A 21080-nucleotide genomic window follows, 5' to 3' on the forward strand; every position below is an offset into this window, starting at 1 on the left:
CCTGAGCCCTGCCATATGCACAATGGAGGACTTTCTTATAGCAACACCAGAGGCACTCCAAGTGGCCAGCTACTGGTCAAATGACCTTTAATAGAATGGCAAATTTTTAAACTTTGTGTTTTGTTTGTTTGTTTGTTTTTTTGCTAATGCACTATTCTCTCCTGACACAATAAATAAATAAACTTGAGAGTTATTTTTTTAAAATACACCTAATACTATGTCCCATACTATAATGCCCTTTCATAAACTCTATATTGACTTGATATTAATATTGAAATACAATAATTAAAAACAAATAAAGACAAAGGATTGTTATAGGTTTTTCGGGCTGTATGGCCATGTTCTAGAAGTATTCTCTCTTGACGTTTCCACTGCATCTATGGTAGGCATCCTCAGAGGTTGTGAGGTAAACTTAATGTAATATTTCCACTAAAAAGATTTTATTTAATTTTTAATGTATTATTTTTTTGGAATTTTTCCCCTGGAAACTTGAGTTTCAGTTAACTAAGAGTCTACTGCATTTGCTTTTAATTTTTAAATGGATGGTTTAAGTCTTTTCAATGGGAACTTGACCTAGAACATACACTAAAGTGAAATTTGTTGGCCGCACCAAGCCTAAAACCAAACAACACATTTGCAAGTAATTCCCATTGAAATCAGCATGGCTAACTATTGAAAAGATCAAGAGTGAGGAAAATATATTTATATCTATACCATAGACATAGACATAGATATAGACAGAAGTTCAATGTGATACAGAAAACATGACCTTGTGTGCTTTAGCAGTTTGAGGGCTGGAGTATGACTCTGGAGGCCAGGCTTTGATTTCCCACTTAGTCATGGAAATCTACTGGATGACCTTGGGCGAGTCACACACTCTTAGGTTATATGTCCACTGCAGAATTAATACAGTTTGATACCACTTTAACTGCCATGGCTCAATGCTATGGAATCCTAGGAGTTGTAGTTTTGCAAGGAGTTCTGCATTTTCTGGCTAAAGGGGCTGATGTCTCATCAAACTGCAAATCCCGGGATTCCATAGCATTGAGATATAGCAGGTAAAGTGTTGTCAAACTTCATAAATTCTGTTGTGGAGACTCATCTTCAGTCTCAAAGAGTCCAGTGATAGATTCGCTTCGGGGTCACTACAAGTTAAGAATGAGTTGAATGCACACAACAGCAGCAGCAACAGAAAAACAAGGGAGAAATGTAGAGCAAATGCGTAAGCTGCCTAAAAATCTTCCTATGTACTAAAGTACTGCACCTTATTCTGGAGAACATTTGATGGGCATAAAAACATTTCACATTAATTTCTACAATTTCTTGGCTTCAGCGTGGTAAAGATAATCCGCCCACTATAAGCCCTTTATTCCTGGAAGTGCTGAAACAACATTTTGGTTTCAGCAGCACCTGGAGGGTCAGAGATGGGGAGAAGCCCAACCTAATTTGAGGAAATAAACTTTATTTGCAGAACAGAACCACCTTAAAATGACCATTTTGTTTTTAAAAGGCTTATATTTATTTCTGTTAAATATGAATTTAGCTTAACCGTCTAGCCTTCATGTGCTTGGTAAAGAGGCATTAATAATAAGGGGCTGAATATTTCCACCTCTCTTGCTCTTACCCATCGTCCTGGCATCTCCTGGTATTTCTGTTAGTAGTAACATGTTCATACCTTCCTATTCCTTGGCATGGATTTACTCCTTTACTCATTTACTCCTCTATCATCCCACTTTTTATTGATTTTAAAATGTCCCAGCTTTTATTTCCTCCTCTTCCTCCCCAGCTTACTTCAAGTGCTGCAAACTGAGCTCAAAGTAGTTCACACTCATTTAATTCAGTACTGAGGAGAGGATAGGGGAAAAAACTGCCCTTTCCATTTGGCTCAGGAAAAAGCAAACTGCTGCAACTTCTACTATGGGTTGTTTTCATATTCTTCCTCCTTAATAACTTCTGCTACCTTGACCACACAATAACGTTATTTGGCCACATGTGTCCTAGTTTTCATGTGTGAAATATTATAAGGTATTCATTTTGAATGTTATGTGTGTAACTGTACATTGCTTTGGGCCAGCTTTAGCACACCAGCTGCAGCTGCAGTAAATCTTGCCAACCAAAAAGTTGACATTTCGAAGCCAGGTCAGGGTGAGCTCCTGACCTTCAGCCCAGCCTAACAGGTCGAGAACATCAATGTGAGTAGATGAATAGGAACCATATTAAATGAGGAGGTATTTTAGGCATGGCGTTTTGATCAGAAAAAGGAGGAAACGTTGGCAAAGAAAGGTCTTCAGCAAGGAGATGGAGCGACACACTCCCCTGCGACCTGAACCGAGCACAGCCTCCAAAGCTGCTGAAAGATGGGGGAAAGCCTATATAAATACCTCTATCTGTTGTCTGTCTTGTCATTGTATTATTGGCATTTAATGTTTGTTGTATATGTGTTCTGTGCTGCTCCCTGAGTTTCCTTCGGGGTGAGAAGGATGGAATATAAATACTGTAAATAAATAAATAAATAAATAAATAAATAAATAAATAAGCATATATAATTTGCACACAGAAGAACTTTACCATGATAAACAATATTACAGATCCTAACCAATACACTATATATACTATGTGTAAGTCTAGAAAGGCAGTATTGGCACTTTCCCTTTTTCCATTGAATGATGCTTGACCTATTCATGGAATATATCAAAATCTATAATTTTGACCCCAAAACTGGCCCTCAGGGTACCATATAGTCTCATGTATATGTCGACTTCACATGAGAATATATGGTACCCTCACAGGCATCAAGAAGGGTAATATCCCTGGGCATTGTTATTTATTGCAGTATCCATTATAAATCTATAAACATTCATAAGAGGGAGCTTAATGGGTATCTATTCAGATAGAAAGCATATCTAGCATATTGGAGCACACAGATAATCTCTTACTAACATGGTCTACCCCATCTAGACTAACTGTTTAACGCAGTTCAAAGCTAGCTTGAAACTGCAGTAGCAAGGCAACAAACTCCCACAAAAGCACACAGAATAAAGCCCTGTGCTCTGAGGTTTGTATAATTACCATCTGGGTCTCAAACTGGTTCCAGGGTTTCCTATGTAATCACCTGCACAGCAAACCATTTTCTTCAATACCAGTTTGAAACAGCATTAAATGGTCAGTGTATATGGGGCCCCAATCAGCCAAGAACAACACTATGAGTCTGGGCTGCATATCTGTATAGGAAGCAACTCTTGCTTGCATCCAAATATCTCTTTTCTGTTCTCTGCTCAGTCGTAGTGACTGCCTTTTGTGTCATTTGGTAATTTAAATGGTACTTTTACATCTGCTATGTATCTACTTGTCATATATTTTAGTTGTACGGTATTTCTTTTATTCAATTTCATTGGAAATTCCTTTGAGTCTTTTCGGGGAAGAGAAGAAAGGTGGAATATAAATCCAGTAAACAAAGGGGGGAAATGGTTTCCTACTTGAACACCAGCAGGGTTTGATGTCCTGTACAAAAATATCCAGGTTGCTGCCAGAAACTATTAAAAATTGTTAGATAAACAATTAGTTAACTTGTGTTTTATATTAGGGTCCATGGTCAAGTAAAATAAAACCCAACAGCCTTCTCCAAACCCTCAATACCACTAATGAAAAAAAGTTATATCTGTGTAGATAAAGATATGCAAAACATAGTTTAGACTGGGATACTGTAACATTAGAGGCAAACCAACAAGGTTTCTTGACTTTAGCCAACATGTATTTGTTATACCCTATATTTAAAACCTTTGTCCCTTGTGGACACGGAATATATTTTCCATATGTCCATGTGTTAGGAGTTTCATAAAAATGCTGAGCACATTATTTTTCAGGATAATTCTGACAGAGTATAAAACCAGTCTCAACATATTTTGACATGGCCAATTTCCATGGCATTTAAAAATCAATGATATCACACAATATATTTTATATGTGTGGAAATATACTTCATAAATATTGGACTGTCCCAAAGTATTCTTCATTTTACATGGTCCCTATTCCATCTTAAACATCATACATGCAGTAAATATTTCCTGTAGTATAATTCAGAACCGTAGGAAATAAAAATATTGGGCAGGATACAGCTTCCATGTGGGTTTATTACCGAAAGGAGTGTTATGTTTTTGCTGTTGTTGTGATTGTTGTTATTATTCCAGGAAACTTTTCCAATTATACAACTAGTTATTTTTAGGAACACGGTACAGGCTAGTATTAACTTTGTCTAATTGGTGCCAGTTAGTACTTATGATATTGCCTTTCAAATGGTTTAATTCAATGACCATCGTTTTAAGATTGTGCAATATGGGGATTTTAGCCAGCAAAGGAGGCATGTGCATGGAAGTATTTTATACTTCTGTTTCCTTTACTGCATTGCATTCAGAGGCTTGCTGCAGAAAAGAAAAGAAATAAGACCTGGGGATGTGCATTTCTGTCTACAATGTGACATGAAAGTTTTTTTTAAGATTTTTTTTCTACTTGAGTGAATAACTCCCTAGGTATCTCCAGGTCCTCTGTCAGAAGTTGACTGTAGTCATGTTGGAGGACTTGGGACTCCCCTGTTTCTAATACTTCCATTAGCTCAAACTTATCATCGAGGCAATGGTTTACATGAAACTGGACGGAGCCAACAGGATACTGAAAACTTGTATGAACACAAATTGTGTTCTCAGTCAAACCTTGAAAAAGTTATGTTCAGTACTCTGTCTTCCAGAATCTTTCACAAACCGTTGTTCACAAAAATATTTTGAATTGAATGCAGGAGCAACATCACTTTTTTTGAGAGAAGAGGTGAGAAGAAGCAGCAAAATGGGAACCATGTTTACCACTGTTCACCACTTCAAGTGTCTTTAAGAGAGAGAAAATGGGTATAATAATAAAATTGACAACAAACATGGACAAAGAGTTAATTAGGGTCCCCAGCCCCTGCCTTACAACCTATTTTGTGCAAGTCCATGCCCAACCCCCACCATCTCTAATTTGATTGCCCCCAGCCCTGGCCTTACAATCTATTTTCCATATGTCCATGGCTAGCCACTGCCATCTCTAATTTTCTTTGCCCACCGTAGCCCTGGTTTTGGATATTGTGATTGGTTTTGTCTCATTGTATTTTTTTAATATTTTATTGTAGTAGTAAATTTTATTATGGTCGATGACCAGATCATAACAGGGGGACCCAGTCCCACACGTCCATTTCAAACCCAAGGGGTTATATGCTTCACATTTCAACAAATTTTAAAATCTAGGCTAAAAACCACATACAAGTAGTTATTAAAACCCAACACTATAAATATCCACTATAAATATTATCCAAACACTATAAATATCAGTCTATATCTGATTTCCCATCTATATTCTAGAGGTGAAGATTAGGTCTTTTGACTCTCAGTTATCATCCGCCAGATTTTAATTTCATCCGTGCAGAACTTAGCAACGTTGTACATCACAGCTGAATTTGTGTCTGAAAGCAGCAGGGCTACATAGAATTGTCCAGAGCATCCTGGGTATTTAATTGTCCATGGCGAGATGACATGAGATCGAATGTCTCTATAAAACAGGCACTGCAGAAGCACATGTTTCTATGTGACCTGAGTCAGAGGGAAATAGCCTTTCGGAGTATGGGGTCTTCTGGTAATGGCTTTCCAGTACGGCAGAAGAAAGTGCATGGCATCGTGCCAACACAGTAAGATATTCCATAGGGCAGGTCCAGCCCCTACTGTCTGCACTGGTAATAAAGGATGGGGCACTAGATAGATGTGTTTGGCACTCAATGTCTGCTATTCATTGTTTGATCTGGGATTTGGCTTGGTCATATCCCATGCTGGTTAGTAGTCCTGGAGATAGACCCAAAGATGCAATTTTGCCTACTATCTCCCTTTGCCAACTGGATTGAAAGTTGTCCATAATGAGAGGTGCAAGGCCCAGAGGAGTGAGGGATAGTCTGAGCCAGTAATTCAATATTACCACCCACACCCTGGCCTCAACTATCAAGGAGGCAGTCCCCAGGCACAGGGTGGCATTGGAGACATACCTTGGTACCTGGAGGGGCAATCTTAAAAATTTGGATTGAACAATCTCCAGTGGGATGAAGTCAGAAAAGGGACCGTAAAGAAGTCATGCCATTGACTTGGTTTCGAAAAGTTTGAGTGCCGCTGAACATATTTTATAGTTTTAATTGTTTAATTAGCTTGTTATATGTTGCTCTGCATTTAAAAATGCATTTTTATTGGTTAACTCTGTTATTGTGGGGCTTGATCTCAATTGTAAGCTGCCCCAAGTCCCTTTGGGGAGATGGTGGTGGGGTATAAGAATAAAGTTATTAAGGTGAGAAGAGTGGCAGATTCAATGAAATAGGGTCCAGAAGGAGAGGGCAGCCAACATTATCATTTGCAAGCCTATAGAACAGTGGGCCCTTGGTATCCACTGGACTTTGGTTCCAACTTCCAGGACCTCCTGTGGATACCAAATATCCACGGATGCTCAAGTACCATTATATATGATGGCATAGTAAACTTGTATCCCTTACATAAAATGGTAAAATCAAGGTTTGCTTTCTGGATTTTTGAAATTGTGGATGAAGGAATCCATGGATGCAGAGAGCCAGTTGTATAGCGCAGCTCACAAGGTAAAGGAAGCAAGAATGATATGTGTACTCCTGCACATCAAGGATGATGGAACACGCTGTTCTAAGAAAGGCATAATGGATTTTCCCCCATTTGTCAAATAAAAATAGCATTATAATATTGAATGTGGTCACTGCCTCAAAGAACACATGCTTGTAATCCTGATATGCTCCTCTCCTCCTAGGGGGGGCTTGCCCCAATGTTTGAAAATCACGGCTTTATAATATCAAGGAGCCAGCAGAGAAAGTAGCTAAGTATTCCAGATGGAATTCTCTTTCCTTTATGAATGACATCTCTATTGAACCATAGTCTTGATACCTGGTCTCAGCTGTATTCTCATTTTTCAGCTCAGGCCTTTCCTATAGCCGCAGGAATTCCTACTGATACTCATACCGGGCGAACTAATGTGAGCGTCTTTAAATATGAGAGTTAATGCTGGGGAATGTTAATGAGTCTTGAGCCCCCATGCTCCCTTGGGTTGCACCGTGTAGTACACTTCGATGCCGCGGCACCAGTGAAAAAGACAGTAAGGCGAGTGAAGTTATAATTCAGAAAACATGTTCCACAGCAGTATATTAAAAGGAGTACAAATGTATCTTTGGAGCAGCAAAGTAGTTTGATATGAAAAATGTTGCAACTGCATTGGCAAAGGTAGCATGAGATACTTGCCAGCTCTAGACTGCATTGTAAATTAAAACCATTTCCCTTCAAGATGGGGGAGGAAATTCTGGACACAAAAGCATGGGAATTCAGTAGGTGGGCACTGGTCACATTTCATAGAATAGCATGCCAAAGGGGAGGGGGGATTGTTCCCGCCTGGAAAAGTAATAACTGCAGAGAACGAGAATCTCTGTGTTCCTTAGCTTAGGGATACTTACTTCACTCTCAGTCTGCTTTAAACCAGTAAAAAAGGCCAAACCTTCCACTGGTCCCAGCAGTAAAATTTGTAGAACTGACAAATTATCTTTAAGCAGATACAATTTATGGATAGATTCAACCTCATTTCTTAGAATCATAGAGTTCAAAGAAACCATAGGGGCATTCAGTCCAACCCCCTGCCATGCAGAAAAGCAAAATCAAAGCACTCTCAATAAATAGTCATCCAGTCACTGTTTAAAACCTCCAGAGGAGAATCTGCCATGCTCCAAGACATCAGCATATTTCACTGTCAAACGGCTCTTACCGTCAAGACATTCTTCCTAATGTTAAGATGGAATCTCTGTTCCTGCAATTTGAATCCATTGCTCCATGTCCTAGTCTCTAGACCTGGTCCTCTATAGGGAGGATCAGGACATCCGTAGGGAGACTAAGGTGCTTGTTTATAAGGCTATTGTCCTCCCAACTCTGCTGTATGCCTGTGAAACATGGGCTGTCTACAGACATCACACTCAACTAATGTTAAGATGGGATTTCTTTTCCTGCAATTTGAATCCATTGCTCCATGTCATAGTCTCTAGACCTGGTCCTCTGAAGGGAGAACCGGGACATCTGTAGGAAGACCAAGGTGCTTGTTTATAAAGTTATTGTCCCCCCAACCCTGCTGTATGCCTGTGAAACATGGACTGTCTACAGATATCACACTCAACTCCTGGAACGATTCCATCAGTGTTGCCTCTGAAAAATCCTGCATATTTCTTGGGAAGACAGGAGGACAAAGCTCAGCATGCTGGGAGAAGCAAAGACCACCAGCATTGAAATGGTACTCCTACACCATGAACACTGCTGGACAGGCCACGTTGTCCAAATGCCCAATCACCTTCTCCCAAAACAGTTATTATACTCCCAAATCAAGAATGGGAAATGTAACATTGGTGGACAAGAAAAGAGATTTAAAGATGGGCTCAAAACTAACATTAAAAACTGTGGCATAGACACCAAGAACTGGGAAGCTCTGGCCCTTGAGCACTCTAACTAAAGGTCAGCTGTGACCAGAAATGTTGCGGAATTCGAAGAGGCAAGAATGGAGGGCAAATGAGGAAAACGTGCCAAAAGGAAGGTGCATCAAGCCAACCCTAACCAGGATTGCCTTCCATCTGGAAACCAATGTCCTTACTGTGGGAGATCATGAGGACCAAGAATAGGGCTCCACAGCCATTGCCAAGACACTGGACTTGGAGGACCATCATCCTTGAGCTAAGAGGATCACCTAAGTAAATAAGTAGTCTCTAGAACAGCAGAAAACAAGCCTGCCCCCTCCTCAATGTGACATCTTTTCAAAAATTTAAACATAGCTATCATGTCCCTTCTCAGTCTTCCCGTGTCCAATGATGCCAGATCCCAGTTCTCAACCCAGGAAAAAAATCTGGGTAAAGTTTACCAGGATAAAGTTAGACCATGGCAAAGACAACCCTTAGTAATCTCTACCATCCTAATACTTAGAGCTATTTGGATGAAGCCCAACTTCAGCTAGCCTAATGTTGGCACAGAGGACTCGTGGCCATCCTGCCCACCTGGGGTTGCACTTAAGTCTAGGACCTTATCAAGCCATTAGAAGAGAGAGGCAGCTAACAAATAAAATGTATCATCATCATCATCATCATCATCATCATCATCATCATCATCATCACACTCACTGCAGAAATCACCTTTCCAGGAAGCATCCCATGCTTTTGAGGATGCAGTACATACTGGATAGTTTCAAACATTCATCTTTTCCTCCTTTCCATATCTACTGAAATGACATGCCTTTGACTTATTGTACGGTAGATGGATGATTCCTCCCAATCCATCTGATGTTCCCCCCACATCACTCCCTTCCCTTTTGGGCGGGGGGGGGGGGGGGCTGATCTTGTGCAAACACGCGAGTTCATTACCTCCATCCAAATGGAGAAACGTAAAAACATCTTTTTGGGCCCGCAAAGCTAATAGACTTCTTTCAATAGAAACCCAGGATCTGCTAAACCACTTCAAGCCATGCATACCTCACAATCTGCTACTCCACTTCTCTCAATGGGAAATCCACAAAATGGCAAGCTGCCAATTACCTGCAGACAAGTGTACAATCACATCTCAAATACCATGTCTTTGATGCACATGGAGAAAAAATGATGAGTGAAAACAATTGGAATTCCATCTTAGAAACGTCTGCAGATCCTTTGTGTACAGCTTCCTATGTGTTAAGCATGAAACAGACCTTGCATCATGTGATGGGACCCATAGGAAACTATCATATGATGCAATGGACATCAGAGACAGGTATTTTAACTTGTGGTAAGTCCTATAATGGAGACACAAGTGTTTAGAGAGGAGGATCTAAAGCTGTTTGGAATTTCTGAACTTGTATCCCAAGGATAAATAGGATGGTGACCATGAATCAATAATTTCTCATTTAAAGCTGTCCTAACCTTGAGGTAACAATCTAAATACCGGTTCTGAACAGTTCAGCATCTTAGTAGTGTAGAATAGTAATAGTAGTAGTAGTTTTTTGCAAGGGATATATGTAGACATCAAATGTCTATGGATATCTATATAAACTAAAATAAAATGAAGGCATAGCTATCATTTTGCATTTGAAATGATTCCGGAAATGATTTGATCATCTCTAAAAGAGGGAAATAACTACAAAATTATAGTTCTTGAGAATGTCAGATGCCTTCTATATTTTGAAAGATGGAACTCCGGAAGGGGAAGCAGAGTTTAATGTTGACTCAAGTCATTAGATGAGGTTAAAAGAAAAGGGATGGAAAATCAAAACTCAATAGCAGGAACAATATTATTAGTCTGCAGAATAACCATCTGAGGGTAAGAAGGAAGCCCCAGAAAGCTAGTAATTTTAAAATTAGGCTCTAGGAGAGAGAGAAAATCAGAATTGGCAGAAGGAAATGGATAAGGTGACATACACATTCATCATCGTCTCACATGGTTTAAAGGAAAGCCCAAAACCATTTTTGGAAAGCTATAGCATAGTTAAAGGTTGGTACTGGAAAAATGAGGGGGGAATGATGTAAGAGGGCATCTATTGGTGATAGAGAGATACAAAACATGTTAAGAGGAAGAAATGTAATGTATTTTCCTTTATAGATTTTATGTTTATGAATCAGGATAGTAGTTTCATATTATCTCTGGTTTGTGTCTTTTTTTAAGGTATGCATCTTGATAGTGCACTACATCAGTATAGGCAATGGCAACAGGGGGAAAAACAGTGGATACACTGGCCATGAAGGAAATAACACTTTGGAGAATTAGGCATCTTGGGATCAGCAGTCTTGGGATCACACTCTCATTTAATGCACGTTGAAACTGTAATATATGGTCAGTGAAGTCTCGTGATACAGTTCAATGCAGTTAAACTGCATTATATGTCCACACTGATCATATAATGCAGTTTCAAACTGCATAATATAGCAGCGTAGACGGGCCCTGTGTCTGCCTTCCCTTGGGCCCGTCCAGACAGCCCCTTTATTGCAGAAACTTCTGCAATAAAAAGGGGGCTGTCCAGACAATGTTCTGGGCAGTCCCGCATTAATTCGCTACAAACCAGGAAAACCCTGGTTTAATTAATTTGTTAGTGCATTTATTCTACGCCTTCTACAGTCCAGACACCATTAATTCGGGACAGTTTATAACGTTGTCTGGACAGCCCCTCCTTTATTGCGGTATATACTGCAATTAAAGCCCTGTCTGGACAGGCCCTTTCTCTCTCAATATCTTTCTCTCTCTCTCTCTCTCTCTCTCTCTCTCTCTCTCTGTATATATATAGAGAGGGAGGGAGGGAGAGAGGGAAGTGTGTGTGTGTGTGTGTTTATGTGTATGTATATCATGATTAACCACATGGATGTCTTGACCTGAGAGACAACATTAATGAGAGAAAGGTAAATTTGCTGTTGTTTTTAGGAAGAAAAGAATTGAAAATAGCCCGAGCGTTCATAAACAAGAAAGCTTCTCAGCTAACATTTGTTGAGTGAAAAATAGCATGACTTTAGACTTTTGTGGGAAGCAATTGTGAATCATTTCTGAATTTCTTGGAAATGTCTTCATCTTTCAAAATAACTCACTCAGCCATCTGGGCCTTGGCCAAACTCTTGAAGAATGCGGCTTTACATTATACACAATTGGTGCCATTTCATTGGCTGCAGAACATGACTGCTACCTATCTGATTTACTAAATGGAAAACTGAAAGTTTCCTATCAGCAGTATGATGAATGGCTAGTAATGAAAATATGAACCAGGGGATCTGTAATATTTTCATAACCACCTAGTAGCTTCTGGAATATTTCTGAAAGCAAATCATACAAAAGTACTAACAATACACTCTCCCTCACCTTTAGCCTATTCATGTGAACAGTCATTATTCTGCTTCGCTATGACAAATTGATTCTTGCAAGCAACACAATCCAAAAAGTACTGACCTAAAAATGCTATTTAAGATGTTTCAAATTTATTCTGGTGCTGAGCTCTGAAATTAATGGAAGTCTGTTTCCTTTCTGATGTGAAGTTCTGTTATATTCGCAAGAAAACCCATCCCACATCCCAGGCAACAAGCAATACATTTTACTTTATAAAATAAGTTAGTACTAACCTGGTGGAATGTTTGTTAGAAAGTGAATGCAGCAAACTCCAAGGGTAGTAAGGCAACATCCAATAGGTTCGAATCTGGGGAGAGAGTGGATGAGCTCCCTCTGTCAGCTCCAGCTCCCCAGGAGGGGACATGAGAGAAGCCTCCCACAGGGATGGTAAAACATCAATACATCTGGGTGTCCCCTGGGCAACATAATTGTAGACAGCCAATTCTCTCACACCAGAAGTGACTTACCGTTTCTCAAGTCGCTCCTGACACACACAAAAAATCCAATAAATCTACTCTTGTGAGAATTAACAAATGAATTGAGCATAATTTTGGGATATAAATTTCTCCAGTGCCTAACGCTTGTCATAAAGCACTTCCTTGGAACATTTTCTGCCCCAAAACATTTCAAAGAATTCTGGATAGTGTAGCTGTCAATACTATATATACTATATATAGTCACGTGTAAGTCAACCTCATATATAAGTTGGGGCAGGTTTGGGGGCCAAAATTATGGATTTTGATATTATTTATTATTTATTTATTTGAAGAATTTATATTCCGCTTTTCTCACTCGGAAGAAGACTCAGGGCGGAGCGCAACATAAATACGGCAAGGATTCAATAAAAACTATAAATATACACAAATATTAAAATCAGTTATATCCACTTTAAAAGCAAATTGTTAAAAAAAATCTCAAACCAGCCATGGCACAATGCAATGAGATTGTGGGAGTTGTTGTTGGATGAGATACCTACCAGCACTCTTTGGTGGAGAAGGCTCAAAACATTGTATACATTACAACTCCCATGATATAACTCATGGATACGTCAAGGGTCATTCTGCAGTGAGTGGAAAATGCCAGCAGTTCTTCTGCTTCCCTGGCTACAATTTTCCTGCCCTGGTATACAAAAAGGCCACAAGCAGTGCCAGAGTGGAGAGAGGGTTGCTCCTTCTTTCAGCTTCCCCAAGGACAGGCTAAGCTCTCACCTTTCACCATTCTACTCAGAGAAGGGGATTGGTCCTTTTTTATATAAGACTTAAGGTACTGTGTTCACATTGACCTATGGATAAGTTATCCTAGGTTTTGGGGATTTTGGATTTTTGACTTAAATTGATAGATGGCTATATAGGTCTTTTAAAAAGGAACCATCTTTTTCTCTGGCTGGCAAAAAGTGAGAGCTTTGACTGTTCAGAGAGAACCTAAAAGAAGCACTAAAACACACACACACAGATACACCACAGTGCTTGTTCTGGTCTTTTTTAATGCCAGGGCAGGAAAATGCTGGCAAGGCAGGACACTGGGATTGCCCCACTGCCCCCCGATTCTCCAAAAACCAATGTGATGAGGTCCATAGATAATACCAAGTAATCATATTTATGTATTATTATTTATTTAGGGCATTTGTATCCCGTCCTTCTCAACCCCCGAAGGGGGACTCAGGACAGCTTACAATTGGCAGTCATTAGACGCCGACAAGAAATAATTAGAACACAACAATTCACATAAGTCAACATCAATAAAAAATACATTTAAAATATTTGCTCTTAAAATATTAACACAATCAAGTCTGAGTCCGCAAATCCAAATCATAGTCCAGAGTTCCAGTCCAAGGTCTCTTAATTAACCATTCTCACAAGTCATTACAGTTGTTGCTCAGCCAGCTGCCCAAATGCTTGGCCCCAGAGCCAAGACTTGAGTTTCTTCCTGAAGGAGAGGAGAGAAGGAGTCACCCTGATTTCACTGGGGAGTGCATTCCACACATGGGGGGCCACCACCGAGAAGGCCCTGTCTCTCGTCCCTGCCAATTGTGCTTGCGAGGATGGCGGGGTCGAGAGTAGGGCCTCCCCCTACGATCGTAAACTCCAAGGTGGGTCATAAAGGGAGATACGTTCAGACAAGTAAACTGGGCCGGAACAGTTTATGGCTTTTTAGGTCAAGACCAGCATTTTGAATTGTGCTCGGAAGTGGACCGGCAGCCAGTGGCGTTGACAAGGCAGGGGGGTGGTATGTTCCCTGTAAGTTGCTCCGGTGAGTAATCGGGCCACTGACTGTTGAACTAGTTGGAGTTTCTGAACAGTCTTCAAAGCAACCTCACGTAGAGTGTGTTGCAATAATCTATTCGGGATGTAACAAGGGTGTGGACCACTGTGGCCAAATCAGCTTGGGACAGTATTTTTCTACTGGCTCCAAACATTCTTTCAGGGTTCCTGGTATCAAGAAGACCGGCCACCATGTTTTAAAGTAAGTTAGTAGATAATATTTATGGACGGGGACTTCAGCATATTTGCAGAGTATGTTGGAGAGCTCAAGGGAGTGGGGAAAGGCCTTGGGGCCTTTTTGCTACCAATAAAGTCAAACAGATGGCACAAAGAGCACCGTTTCTGAATTTTTGAATGGACTCCAAGAAAAAAGAAATCGAATTATTTTCTCTTTTTTTATTTTGCTTTATTAAGAGAATAGCTAATGTTAATTGAATACCTTCCACAATTAGTTGAAGGGAGTTCATCCATTCGTAGTTTCAGGACCCCATTGCCTGGAAGTCTACAAGCTCAGCTGTGAAAAAAGTAGTTGAGGTCTAAAGTGCATTTCTGCAAGGACAAGAGCAGGAAAGCTATGAGAGCTTTCTGATCAGCAGGGTAATTCAAAAACTCTTGTGACACTGGCCACTCTCCTTAGTTTTTCCGAACACTGACAACCTTATGAGTTAAATTTCTGCACTTATTTAAAAAACATTTTTTTAAAAAAAATCAGAAATATTGTTCAACATAAATCATAGAACATTCCATCCCAAATATATTTTAAACACTGTACAGGATGTATGTTTGTGGGTCAGTTTTTAAACACTGCCAAAATATATCCCCTGAGATGGTGGAAACGCAGTACCAGAAACACCACACAGCTGTGTTTGTATTAAGGGAAGCTAAGACATCCAAATTCAACTACAGCAAAATTTGGATAGACAGGATCCAATGAGCAGAGCTGGGATTTAGTCACTGCTAAAGTAGAACGCTGTCATCTGCAAAGCAATGTGTGTGACCTCTGAAAGCCTAAGTGAGCTTTCTACCATTTGCTTCATCACAGCAGTTGCTCCCCATCTTGAGTACTGAGATGTTGACCAACAGTTCTAGAATCCCTAACATTTGACTACTTTAGCTGGGGTTCTGGGAAGTTGGGGTCTAAGACCCCAATTTGGAAACTGCTATACAGGCAGCCCCCAAGTTACAAATATCTGACTTACAAATGCCTCATACTTAAAATGGGGGTGCGACAACAGGAAGTGAGAGAAATCTACCCCTAGGAAGGGAAATTCTCTCCTGAAAGAGTTGTTTTGGGGAAAAGGTGTCTCCACTGAAGCTTTGTCACCAATTCTTGTTTCCACAATAAGCCAGATGTTTAAAAATCCAATTATCACAGGGACAGAAAGTTAGGTGAAATCTTCTGAACAAAATAAACATCACAGGGGTGTTAGCTCTTCCTTATGCTATGCATAGATAGATAGATAGATAGATAGATAGATAGATAGATAGATAGATAGATATTGGCTGGAGTTCCACTTAAAAAAGTACCGATTCCAACATACAAACAAATTCAACTTAAGAACAAACTGACAAAATCTATCTTGTCCATAACTTGGGGACTACTTGTACTGCTTTATATCCAAACATCAAGGCCACAAGCTGGAACTTCATGTGTGCTCAGATGTACACATAAAGCTTATGAAACAGCCAAGATTCCTAATCCTTTTAGTTATAGCTAAAACATTGGGATAAGTACATGCAGGCATGTAGCCCGGGGGGGGGGGGGCTTGGGGGGCTTCAGCCCCCCCCCCCAAATTCTCATGGTGGTCCGCGAGAAGCCCTTACTGGTGCATTATTTAAACTGTTATGTTTATTCATATCATGATCTGATCACCATACTCAATATATCCCATATGCATGGGGGTATTGGGGTAACGATACAAAAGGTTTGCTAGGGTAGACCCTCTTTCACTCAGATTCAGCCCCCCCCCCCCAAATCAAACTCAGCCCCTCCCGAATCAAAATCCTAGCTACAGGCCTGAGTACATGGGTCAATTTTCTGCTCCTGGGACCTCCTAAGGATTGCATGGATTTCTTTAAAAAGTAGGCAAAGACTATTTTAAATAACCCAGCAGAGAGGTGCAGTCTTTTTTTTTAAGTCAATGGCCAGTCTTGGGGTTTTCCGAGGGAAGCAACCCACCTTTTTGCCCGAAATAGGATAGTTCAGGGAGCCGGGAGATTCTATGGCAACTATGTTACTGTGGGCTTGGCCATAGAAGGAAAAGGTGAGTGGAAAAGAAGCCAAGAGAATGGAGGAAGAGAGGGTCATATATCATGTTTCTCATTGGGAAAAGAAAGCTCCAAGTAGCCTGTTATTTCAAAGGTAGCCTTCCAAGGGGGCCTTTAGATCTTAAAACCCTTGGAAATGCTACCATGCAAAATCCACTGTCCCATGCCACATAAAATGCTACTAGATAGTCTTCCAAGAAAGGTTTAGAGCCTGAGGTTGCCCCTTCTCCTGAGGGCTGGCACTGGATAAATAGGTTGCTGGGAGCTCATAGATTTTTTTTCCCCAATGAGAACTAATGTATCTGCCTTTTTTACTTTGAAACTGCTGCACAATCCAAGGGAAAGAGCAGTATGCTAGCATAACAGGATCCAGCCTTTGGTTCAGTGTAGAGCAACCGCCCATGTTCAAATGATGGAAAGAGAATGGCAATGGTCACCCATTTGCAAAATAGAGGGAGCACATTCCATGCTCTCCTTCATATTATTACTTTGTACATCTCAGGGCCTAGCTGAACCTTTAAAAGCCTTCAAAAACTTGGTTCCGGAGCTGAGGTCTGGTGAGTTCCCTGGCTCAGATTAAGGTCTGGAAGAAAGCCTAGTTTTGTTAATGCTCTTCTGGCCATCGCTCATGTCTTCCACTCGAATTGTTTAAGTTCTTCAGCTGCATGCATTTAGCTTTCTGGCTGCTTTTGTTTTTGGCTACCAGGCTTTTCTCAATCCATGCATTTAAAACAAAACCCTTTCTTAAGCGGTTCCAGCCACATCTTTCTCACATTGTGTGGCCGCTTCCCTTCACTTGGTTGCCAGCCTCCCACAATCCACTGTTTGTCTTACACCTCCCCCTACTGCTAGATACTATTAGGAACCATCTCCCAAATGGTCAACATAATATGGGAACAAATATCCATCTTTCGAAAACAAGCAAGTGTGGCACATTGTACATGAAATAACATCTCCCTTTCTCCTTATATATTCTTCTCTGCTTTCTCTTAAGGCAGCATATTTCTCAGCAGAAAGTTCCTTTGGCATTGGATCCAAGAAATTCTCTCCAAGAACTTTTACTATTGAACTTCTACCAAGATCCTCTACTTAAAATCCAAGCAATCTTCTCTCACTCCCCATTCTCCCTTCCCACAATGCACACACTTTTCAAAAGAGAAAGCTTGAAACTTCAAGAAAATCAACCATACCTGGTCCACTTAGACATCTAGTTTCTTCTTCTACCAGTCTAGTAACTTTTAATGTAAGGATAGAGATTGTTTTGGACCTTCTCTCAGTCTCACCACAGTTTGGTAGAGACAATTCCAGTTAATCCTCTATCAGTCCACTTGTCAGCTTCTTTTAAAATATCAATTTCTCTTTTCTCCTTCCACTTTCCCCCCTTGTTCAGAGCTTATTTCTGGAGCTTCAAATTGAGTTCAAGCTCCTAAAGCAATTGGTGATTTTCTCATTCAGCGCACTTTCAGACAGCCATTTAATCCGGGAACATGCACATTTCAAAACACGTGAATGTTCCCAGGTTTTAATCTAATCATGCTTCAGAAAGCACGTGTTTTCTGAGGCGGGTGTCCAGATGTGCTCCAGCATCTTTTGGGAGAACACATGTACACCCAAATCCCATCCCTACCCCATCCCCCGCAAACCCCTTTTAAAAGTAAAAGAACTTACCCGGCTTCTGTTAGAGTGATGGCAGAGCTCTCCTGGTGCGTAGGATGCACCAGGAGAAAGGGGTAGACAGAGGAAAATCGCTCCTGCCTCCCTGCCCCCACTCTACTGGCACATCATCCCTATGTGCCAGGAGAGCTCCAGCACCACTCTAATGGAGGCCGGGTAAGTTCTTTTACTTTAAAAGGGGGTTTTGCGGAGTTTTGAGGAGGGGGTTGGTATCCTCACTCGTGGGACTACTGTCTGAACCGCCCCCTCAAAAGCCCAGAACTTGTGAAGGAGCAGTCCAGCCAGCGCAAGTAGTGGGTTTATACCACGCCTTCCAAGAAGGAACAGAATAAACCCACTAACAAATTAATTCGCCAGGGTTTCCTGGTTTGTGGCAAATTAATTCTTGTTTCTCTAGGAGGCCATCTGGATGGCCTCCTTTTAATTGCAGGAACTCCCACATTAAAGGGGCTGTCTGGATGCACCCTAAGTAGTGAGGGAAGTAGGGGCAGAATCTTCCAAATAAGTTCAGGCAAAAACAAACTGCTGCCACCTTCCTTAGCTTTTCTGTTCTACTTCATTTACTTCTTTGACATTTTGCTCATGCCTTGCTGTTGCTTGGGTACATGTGTCCTGGTTTTCCTCTGTGAAATGTTGGTGCATATATTATTGAGAATTAAGCATAGTTCTGGAGTACAGTAACGCTACTGTATGTCAAACTATTTAATGATACTTTGAAGTTCACTTTTCAGACTCCATTTCATAAACCTAAAGAAGTTTTTCAGAAGCATGATAGAAAAATCAACTTCAGACAATCTTTTGCATTAATTGATACAAAGCCAAATTGTTTAGAACACTCAAAAAGAAGGTGGCTACATAAAGGGCATGCACACATAAACCTCCAGGTATTTCATGATGTGAGTTTATTTGCTCTAATTCCTAAATCTTACTGCATTGAAAAATCAAGCCAGAAGGCAATTCAGTTTTCATTATCCAGGATTGACATTCACACAGAGCTGGCAGCTAATGGTACTCTCCCCTGAACTACAACAGTTGGATTTTCTAGCAAAGAATTCCAACTACTTCATCAGCAAAACATTTGAGAATTCCAAAGGATGATGCCATTGCCTTTAAAATGGGATCAAATGTGTAGAGTGGATATGTTTTCAAACACCTAAAAAGACTTAAGATAAATATTGTATGAGTTCCCAATACTCTAATTCAGTGGTTCTCAACCTGTGGGTTCCCAGGTGTTTTGGTCTACAACTCCCAGAAATCCCAGCCAGTTTACCAGCTGTTAGGATTTCTGGGAGTTAAAAGTCAAAACATCTGGAGACCCACGGGTTGGGAACCAATGCTCTAACACATCTGATCTTGGAAGCTAAGCAGGGTCATCTGTTTTACCACTTGCATGAGAGATCACCAATGAATACTAGGTGCAGGGGCTATATTTCAGAAGAAGGAAACAGCAAAACATCTTTCTTCCTCTGAGTGTTTCACTGGCTAAACCCAAGGGATGCTTCCCAATGGTTCCTCCTTATCCTGAAGAAAAGTGACCAGGGGGGTACCACAAGGGTCTGTCCTGGGCCCAATGCTGTTTCTTTATCATCTTTATCAATGACTTGGATGATGGAATAGAAGGCATGCTTATTAAATGTGCAGATAACACCAAATTGGGAGGGATAGTTCATACCCCAGAAGACAGGATCAGAATCCAAAATTAAAACAGATTAGAGAACTGGGCCAAAACTAACAAAATGAAATGTATTGTACTATACTTTGGCAATAAAAGTGAAATGCACAGACATAGAGTGGGTGATACCTGACTTGAAAACAGTCCATGTGGAAGGGATCTAGGAGTTTGAATAGCCCACAAGGGATGGAAATGTTGTATAGCTGGGAGATTCACAGTTAAAAATGATTGAAGGAGAAATCACAGGGACAAGGTAGACCAGCAACGAGATGTCATAGGTGATACTCTGGTTTGCAATGCTGGTTTGTCTGCCTTGTATGATAAAGTGCAATATGTTAAAACAGTGGTTCCCAACCTGTGGTTCATAGACCACCAGTGGTCCACAAGAATGAAAATACGGTCCGTGACCTCACAATTACTTCACCATTGCATCAAAACCACAAGACGAGAGCAATTGGTCTTGCAAACCCTCTTATAGTTCCGATGCAACAGGGATGTTGGGAGGGGAGAGGCTGACTACCCACAAAGGATTACTACTACCACATCAGCTCTAGATTATTAAATATGGTTTTCTGTGGGCGAGCAGATGGATATGACAGGATGGCATATGTTCTGTATCAGAAACAAGAGGTGATGTGGTCTATCCAATGCAGTTTTCTGAATCAGCACCCCAAATAACCAAACCAAATATAAAGTTGACCAAAAACAGATTTGTAACACTTTTGGTACTAATGTTGGAGAGTGTCCCTGGTCATAGTGATTTCTCATCAAGTGGTTCCTGGTCAAATGGTCCCTGGTCACAAAAAAGTTGGGAACCACTGTGTTAAAACAAAAAAAAAGGACAGCATGGAGTTTAGCAGATCAGACATTCATACATGGTCTCAGGCCTCTCTTTTATAATTCTAGGCTTCACCCTGCCACTCTCTGACTGCTGCCGTATAAAGACTGTGTTCTGGGAATTTGCTGAAGATCTTTTCATCAACCTTCCCCCACCTTCCAAAAATGTGCCGGTCTGTATCTCTCATCTCAGGCAGGGATGATGGGACTTGTAATCCAACATAGCTGGGAGGTCCTAAATCAAAAAGGACTGGTCTCTTTCACTCATTTTGCAAAAAATGTTAGGAAATGATATGTCTAAAACTAGAGAACATTGGAGACAACAGAATCAAAATATGTAGACACAGGCCGACTCCAATGAGCCTCTATTAACTCTATCTGATTTCAGTGGGAATGATTAAGTTAGTGCTTAAAACAGGCTTAGAAATGCTC

This window comes from Anolis sagrei, chromosome 1 (assembly GCF_037176765.1).
Source record: "Anolis sagrei isolate rAnoSag1 chromosome 1, rAnoSag1.mat, whole genome shotgun sequence".
NCBI classification, from domain to species: Eukaryota; Metazoa; Chordata; class Lepidosauria; order Squamata; family Dactyloidae; genus Anolis; species Anolis sagrei.